Here is a 7,532-nt window from a genome sequence, read left to right on the forward strand (position 1 = left end):
ATTTAGATTTATGATCCATTTTGAATTAATTGTTGTGTGGTATAAGGAAAGAGTACAGCTTCATTCTTTTGCATGTGGATATCCATTTGTTCTGTGGGGTATTTACATGTAGTTTTGAGTTATCAATACAGACCACATGACAGTAAATCCCTAAGTGTGGAATTCATATTTATTCAACAAATTCCCCAGATGGGTTGTATGCACACTGGAGTTAAAGAATGACTTAATTAAGAGTGCTCATGAGGCACAAAAACAAGTAAAGTGGAAGTGAGGATATGAGGGAAGTGGGAAGATAGACATTTTAGGTGAGAATGAGTTATTGAAATTCCATGTTGTAACATGTTAACTTTTTATTCATCTACTGTTAATAGTGATGTTTTAGCAACTTCATGACAAGATCTATTAGCAGTGACATTGAACAAGATGTGGCCAGGGGAGAGGTTGCCTAAAGTTAAAAATAAGTCACTGGACTTGAGATGTAATGGGAAACTGTTTTGATTTTTGCATTAACATGGGCATTGCATTCAGGCAGGAAAGTGATGGAAAATGAAATTGTGAAGAAAGGCAATCAGGTACTAAAACCTTTAATAAATGTAGTTAGGGGATGAGGTGATCCAATAACCAGTACTTCTTATACTTTCCTGAGTTTTGAACCTATTGAAGAATAAGCAAAAAGAGTGTGTCCAATATAAATCAAATGTTACCTTTATTACTAGTAAAGAGAATATTGTGGAATCTGGCCTACCTCTGCAGGAAACCAGAAACGTGAAATATTTTCACCTGGTCTATCTTAGTCTTCTTGGGCTGCTATTATAAACTATCATAAACTGGGTGGCTTAAATAACAGAAATGTGTTTCTCACAATTCTGGAGGCTGGGAAGTCCAAAATCAAGGTGCTGGTAGATTCTGTGTCTAGAGAGGGCTCACTGCCTGGCTTGTAGACAGCCACCTTCTCTCTGTATGCCCATGGCCTTTCCTTTCTCTCTTCTTCTTCTTATAAGGGCACTAATTCCATCATGAATGTTCTACACTCATTACTTAATTTAAACCTATTTACTTTCCAAAGGCTCTACCTCCTAATACAATCACATTGGGACCTAAAGCTTCAACATTTGAATTTTGGGGGGATATAACCATATAGCCCATAACACAGTCCCTGGTACTTATGGGGCACTACAGCTTTCCTGCATGGTGACTTTACTGCTAAGCTAACTGCATAGAGAGCTACTGGTACTTAGTTGTTCTTTCAAATTCATCTTTCTGGCACATAATGAAGGGTACAAAATGAGGCAAAAAATGCAACATTTGAGATTCTTCATCATGGAAAAAACAATCAGGAGTGGAAAGAATCACACCAGCTCATATTTCAGGGAGTTTAGATATCTTAAATCATTGGCTTTAATCATTAATCTTATGTGAATCAAGGCTGTGGGTAACTGTTTGGGTAAATATTAACAGCCTATTCAGAACACTTTCTATAGGAATTTAAGGCTATATCCTCAATACCAAATACTATGTCTTTGGATAGTCACCAAAGATGGCTTGAGGGCAATATATTTTGCTCAAAATATTATTCAGAACACTACTACATTTAAATCAACTTCAAAAGTAACTTTCTACCTGTGGTAAGTAGAACATCAGATGGCTCTCCAAAGATGTTTATGTCCTAGTGCCATAAATTTGTCAATATGTATTAGTTTCTTTTGGTTCTGGTAACAAAATACTAAAAACATGATGGTTTAAAACAACATAAATTTATTCTGTCACAGTTTTGGAGGCTAAACACCCAAAATCATAGTATAAGCACAGCCATGCTACCTTGGAGACTCTGGGTAGAATTCTTACTTGTCTCCTTCTAGGTCTGGTTGGCATTTCTTGATTGCAGCTTCATCACTCCAATCTCTTCTTTTTTATTACATGTTGTTCCCTCTGTATATCTGTGTCCAAATTTCCCTCTTCTTATAAGACACCAGTCATTGGATTAGGGAACACTCTAATGACCTCAGCTTAATTACATCTGCAAAGACCCTATTTCCAAATAAGGTCACTTTAGAAGATACCAGGGGTTAGGACTTGAACATATCTTTTGGGAGAACAAAATTCAATTCATAACCCATGTCAAAGGGGAATTAAAGTTGCAAATGGAATTAAGGTTGCTAATCAGCCATCCTTAAAATAGGGAGATAATCCTGGATTATCCAATTGGGTCCAATGTAATCAAATAGGGATTAAAAGTAGAAGAATGAAGCAGAAAGGAGTCAGAGTTGGAGAAGGAAATGTGATAACTGAAGCAGAGAACCTGAGAGACAGTAACATGGGAGGACTCAGGCCCATTTTGCTGGCTTCCAAGATGGAAGAATGGGGCCAAAGCCAGCAAATGAGAGAGGCCTATAGAAGCTGGAAAAGGCAAGGAAACAGGTTCTCTCCTAGAGTCCCTGGAAGGAATTCATTCCCTCCAACACCTTGGTTTTAGCCCATTTCAGACTTCTGACCCAGGGAACTTACAGGTAATAAATTCATGTTATCTTAAGCTAACAAATTTGTGGTAATTTATTACAGCAACAATAGGAAAACAACACATTGCAGTGAGAGTTTTAATAAATTGTTTAACAAATTCCTTCCCCAAATTTATAATTTACAATTTTGGCATAGTACCATAAGCTAAAAGCCAATACATGTGAAGAAACTGAAAGAGTACCTAGAATCCTGCAATTCAAGGAGTGGTCCACAGACCATCGATGTGAATATCACTGGATGTTGTTAGAAATGCAGAATCCCAGGCCTTACTTGACATCTGCTGAATCAGAATCTACATATTAGGGGAATCTCCAGGTGATTCACAAGTACATTAAAATTTGAGAAGCACTGGCTTAGTGTATGCCATTCAGAGTTAGAGGTCCTTTGTTTCTTTTTGACTCTCTAACACACTTTGTAATGGGTCTTCATGTAAGTTTCATTTTTTAGTACATCTCCTCTTCAAGATGTCCTCAATGTTTATATACAATTTATTGGCTCCTGTTAATATGATCAGCCTCAGCTGATTTCTGTCATATAGAATCTGGCAAATTACTTTAAATCTTGCTTTTTAATTTCTTTTATTTAAAAAGGTATTTATTGAAACACTTTTAGATGAAACAACATCTAAATGCTCTACCTAAATCATTTGGCTTTTAAAAATAACTTTTATTCTCTAAAAAGTTTAATTCAAATAATTCATCCTATGTTTTATGATATTGTTAAATTTTATCTTCTTAAATATCATAATGTTTAGTTTTTCTAATTCTAAAAGTACTGTATGTTGATCACAAAGAATTTGGAAGATGGAAAAATGTATGAGGCAGGAAATAAAAAATATGAATTTTTCCAGGTATATTTCATTCACATGTAATATTATAAACTAATATTCTAACTTGATATTACAAAATGTTAACTTTCCATGTCACAAACACCAAAGCCAAAGAAACCTGGAAGATATTTTGTTAAAATATCTAATATAAAATATTAGTAAAACAGATAATGGCAAAGATTAACATTCTCCATTGGTCTTTTATACTTAAGATGTTAAGTAATATTTCTCAGTTTGAGCTAAGCCTAGTTAAATTTTTATTTCACAAGATGAAGTCATTATTAACTATGCTTTTCTACAAAAATTATTCACACAGAAGACTTTTATCATATAACGATATATGAAAATTGTGTCCTAGATGTAAATATACTACATGTTTCCATACCCACACACACACAATCATATATACTTTTATAGGCAAAATAAAAATGCCAGTAATTATTGCTGAATGAATAAATTGCAGATTATTTTTGTCTTTATATATTTCTTATATTTTTCAAGATGAACATAAATTACTATTATGGCCAGAAATGAAAAGTTAAATTATCTTGTTTTAATTCATCTTTATTTATGTGGAAAGGCAAAACTCATAAATATATATATATATTATTCAAAAAGAGTTTTTTCCTTTATACATGCAGAACTTTTTTATTGTAGAAAATAACATAAAAGATACTTACCTGTCTTTTTAAACCAGTATGCATTTATTGTAATGTTTCACTGAAGTAAAATTCAAATGTGTATGAAAAACAAAAATCAAACAGAATCATTATGTCTTTTAAAATGTTCATTATATAATGGGATATGACCATATTTGTACTTAAAACAGTAATAAGAAAATACATGGAATTTTGTTTTTTAAGTGGAATCTTAAATAAATTTGATTTCATTGAAATAAAAAATTGAATGTTAATATTTCTACTGCAGAATATCTTCAAAGTATGTTTCTGCAATATATTCTTAACTTTATTATTACTAGAACCCTACAAATTTCCTCCACACATTTTCAAGATAGATATTTTCATATCTATATCTATCATCTATCATCGATCTACCTATCCACCTATTTCTGTACACATATATATGATATTTATGGAGGTAATTAAATGCTGAAAAGGAGTGAGAGATCAGTAGCGTCAGAGGTCCTAATTCACTGAACTGCTAAGTTCTGTCAAGGAAGTCAAATCTCTTTCTGAATTTCAGGTGTCTTATTTGAAAAAGAAAATGAAATTAGGATACTCTCTACATCAGTCAAATGAAAATATTACTACTCTACTAATCATGCATTGTGAGAATTACAATTAAATAATGAAATATTTAACAAAATGCTTGACACATAGAAATTGTCCCAATTTTATCTAAGATCATTTCCAATTCAAAAATTCAGTAAGCAAGTTTCTCTTCATTATTTATGTCTGTGTTTAGTGAGAATAAAGTACAACATTTCTACAAATTATTCATTTGTGCTCTCCCTTTCCATTTCAGGTCACTGGAGGCACGGCACTTAATCTATTGGTTAACCATTTTAACCTGAGGGGTTGTTGGCAATAAATCCTCTTTAGAAGGCTTTCTAAAGTCCACTGATGATTTCAAAAGAGCTTGAAAATCAATCAGATTAACTAAAACATTTTCTACTCAGGCATCTATTAGAAAACTGATGTCTGTATAATGCTTCTTTGACATTGTGAACCTCTATCAACTCAACTCTACAAAATGAGTACTGAAAATTAATACTTGAAGGCAGATTTTTCCTAAACTGCATTTTTTCCTGAAAATTCTATTTCTAATTTGTGTTAGGTTAATATGGGCAGTGACTTTTTCTTTGAAAATTATTAGGTCATCTTTTGAGGGTCTCTGTCTCTGTCTCTCTCTCTGTATACACACACACACACACACATAATATTTTTAGATTTAAAAAAAAAAACTTCAAAGAAGGAAAAAATTATATGTCAGTCCTTTTTCTTTATTTTCAATAATTGTAGGCGTGCATAATAATTGGAAACTTAACATATGGGTACAATTATGACACACTGGGTGTAATTAGAAGATGAGTCAGATCAATCTGATAGTAATTAGCTTATAAACTTTGACAAGCCATTTAAATTCTCTGGACTGAAGCTTCTTCACTGAACAATCAATGACTTGGATCTTATTACCTTTATAATACTATAAAATATATTTCTGAGATACGTGACTATTTGTATAATCAATTAGGAGGACTTTTTATAAAGCAGGTATTGTGTTTATGTCATTCACTCCTATATTAACCAATACCTAAAATCCATCATCAAAAATAGATTTCCAATAAATATTAATATAAAAATGATGCAATTTTCTTGTATTAGTTTGATGTAGCTTTGAGTAGAAATTTTCAAAATCAAGTGACACAACAATATACAGGCATATCTCATTTTATTGTGCTTTGTTTTATTGTACTTTGCAAACATTGCATTTTTTGTAAATTGAATGTTGGTGGCAACCCTGCATAAAGCAAGCCTATCAGGCCCATTTTTCCAATAATATTTGCTCACTTGTGTCTCTGTGCCACATTCTGGCAATTCATACAACACTTCAAATGTTTTCATCATTATTAAATTTGTTATGATGATCTGTGATCAGTGATCTTTGATGTCACTATTGTGATTGTTTTGGGGCATAATGTAGGATGGCAAACTTGATCAATAAATGTTGTGTGTTTTCTGAATTACTCCACCAGCCTGCCTTTCCCCATCTCTCTCCATCTCCTTGGCCTCCCTTATTCCCTAATACACAAGAATATTAAAATTAGACCAGTTAATAACCCTACAATGGCCCCTAAGTGTACAAGTTGAAAGAAGTGTTGCACATCTCTCATTTTAAATCAAAAGCTAGAAATTAAGCTTAGTGAGAAAGGCATGTTGAAAGCTGAGAAAGGCCAAAAGCTGGGCGTCTTGCACCAGACAGTTAGCCAAGTTGTAAATGCAAAGGAAAAGTTCTTGATGGAAATTAAAAATGCTACTCCATTGAACACATGAATGTTAAAAATGTGAGACAGGCTTATTGCTGATATGGAGAAAGTTTTAGTGGTCTGGATAAAATATCAAATCATCCGCAATATTCCCTTAAGCCAAAGCCTAGTCCAGAGGAAGGCCCTAACTCCCTTCAATTCTGTGAAGGCTGAGAGAGGTGAGGATGCTGCCAAAGAAAACTTGGAAGCTGACAGAGGCTGGTTCATGAGGTTTAAGGAAAGAAACTATCTCCATAGTATGAAAGTGCAAGGTGAAGCAGAAAGTGCCGATGTAGAAGCTGCAGCAAGTTATCCAGAAGATCTAGCTGAGATAATTTACGAAGGTGGTTACACTAAACAATAGACTTTCAGTGTAGATGAAACAGACTTATATTGGAAGAAAGTGACATCTAGAATTTTCATAGCTAGAGAGGAGAAGTCAGTGTCTGGCTTCAAACCTTCAAAGGACAGGCTGACTTTCTTGTTAAGGGCTAATGCGGCTCAACTTTAAGTTGAGGCTAATGCACATTTACCATTCTGAAAATCCTAGGGCCCTTAGGAATTATGCTAAATCTACTCTGCCTGTGCTCTATCAATGGAAGAACAAAGCCTGGATGACAGCATATCTGTTTACCACATGGTTTACTGAATATTTGAAGTCCACTGTTGAGGTCTACTACTCAGAAAAAATAAGTTTTCTTTTAAAATATTACAGTTCATTGACAATGCACCTGATCACCCAAGAGCTCTGATGGAGATATGCAATTAGATTAATGTTGTTTTTATGCCTGCTGACACATAATCCATTCTGCAGTCCATGGAGCAAGGAGTCATTCTGACTTTCAAATCTTACTATTTAAGAAGTATATTTCATAAGTCTATAGCTGCCATAGATAGTGATTCCTCTGATGGATTTGGGCAAAGTAAACTGAAACCTTCTGGAAAGGATTCACCATTAAGATGAATATTAGATGCCATTAAGAACATTCATGACTCATGAGAGAGGTCAACATTAACAGAAGTTTGGAAGAAGTTGATTCTGACACTCATGGATGACACTTTGAGGGGTTCAAGACTTCAGTGGAGGGAGGAACTGCAGTTGTGGTGCAAATAACAAGACATCTAGAATTAGAAGTGGAACCTGAAGATGTGACTGAGTTGCTGTAATCTCATGATAACACTTTAAAAAATGAGAAGTTG

Source organism: Aethalodelphis obliquidens, unplaced genomic scaffold (genome assembly GCF_003676395.1).
Source record: "Aethalodelphis obliquidens isolate GAN/ISIS:26980383/991018 unplaced genomic scaffold, ASM367639v1 scaffold6, whole genome shotgun sequence".
Classification (NCBI taxonomy): Eukaryota; Metazoa; Chordata; class Mammalia; order Artiodactyla; family Delphinidae; genus Aethalodelphis; species Aethalodelphis obliquidens.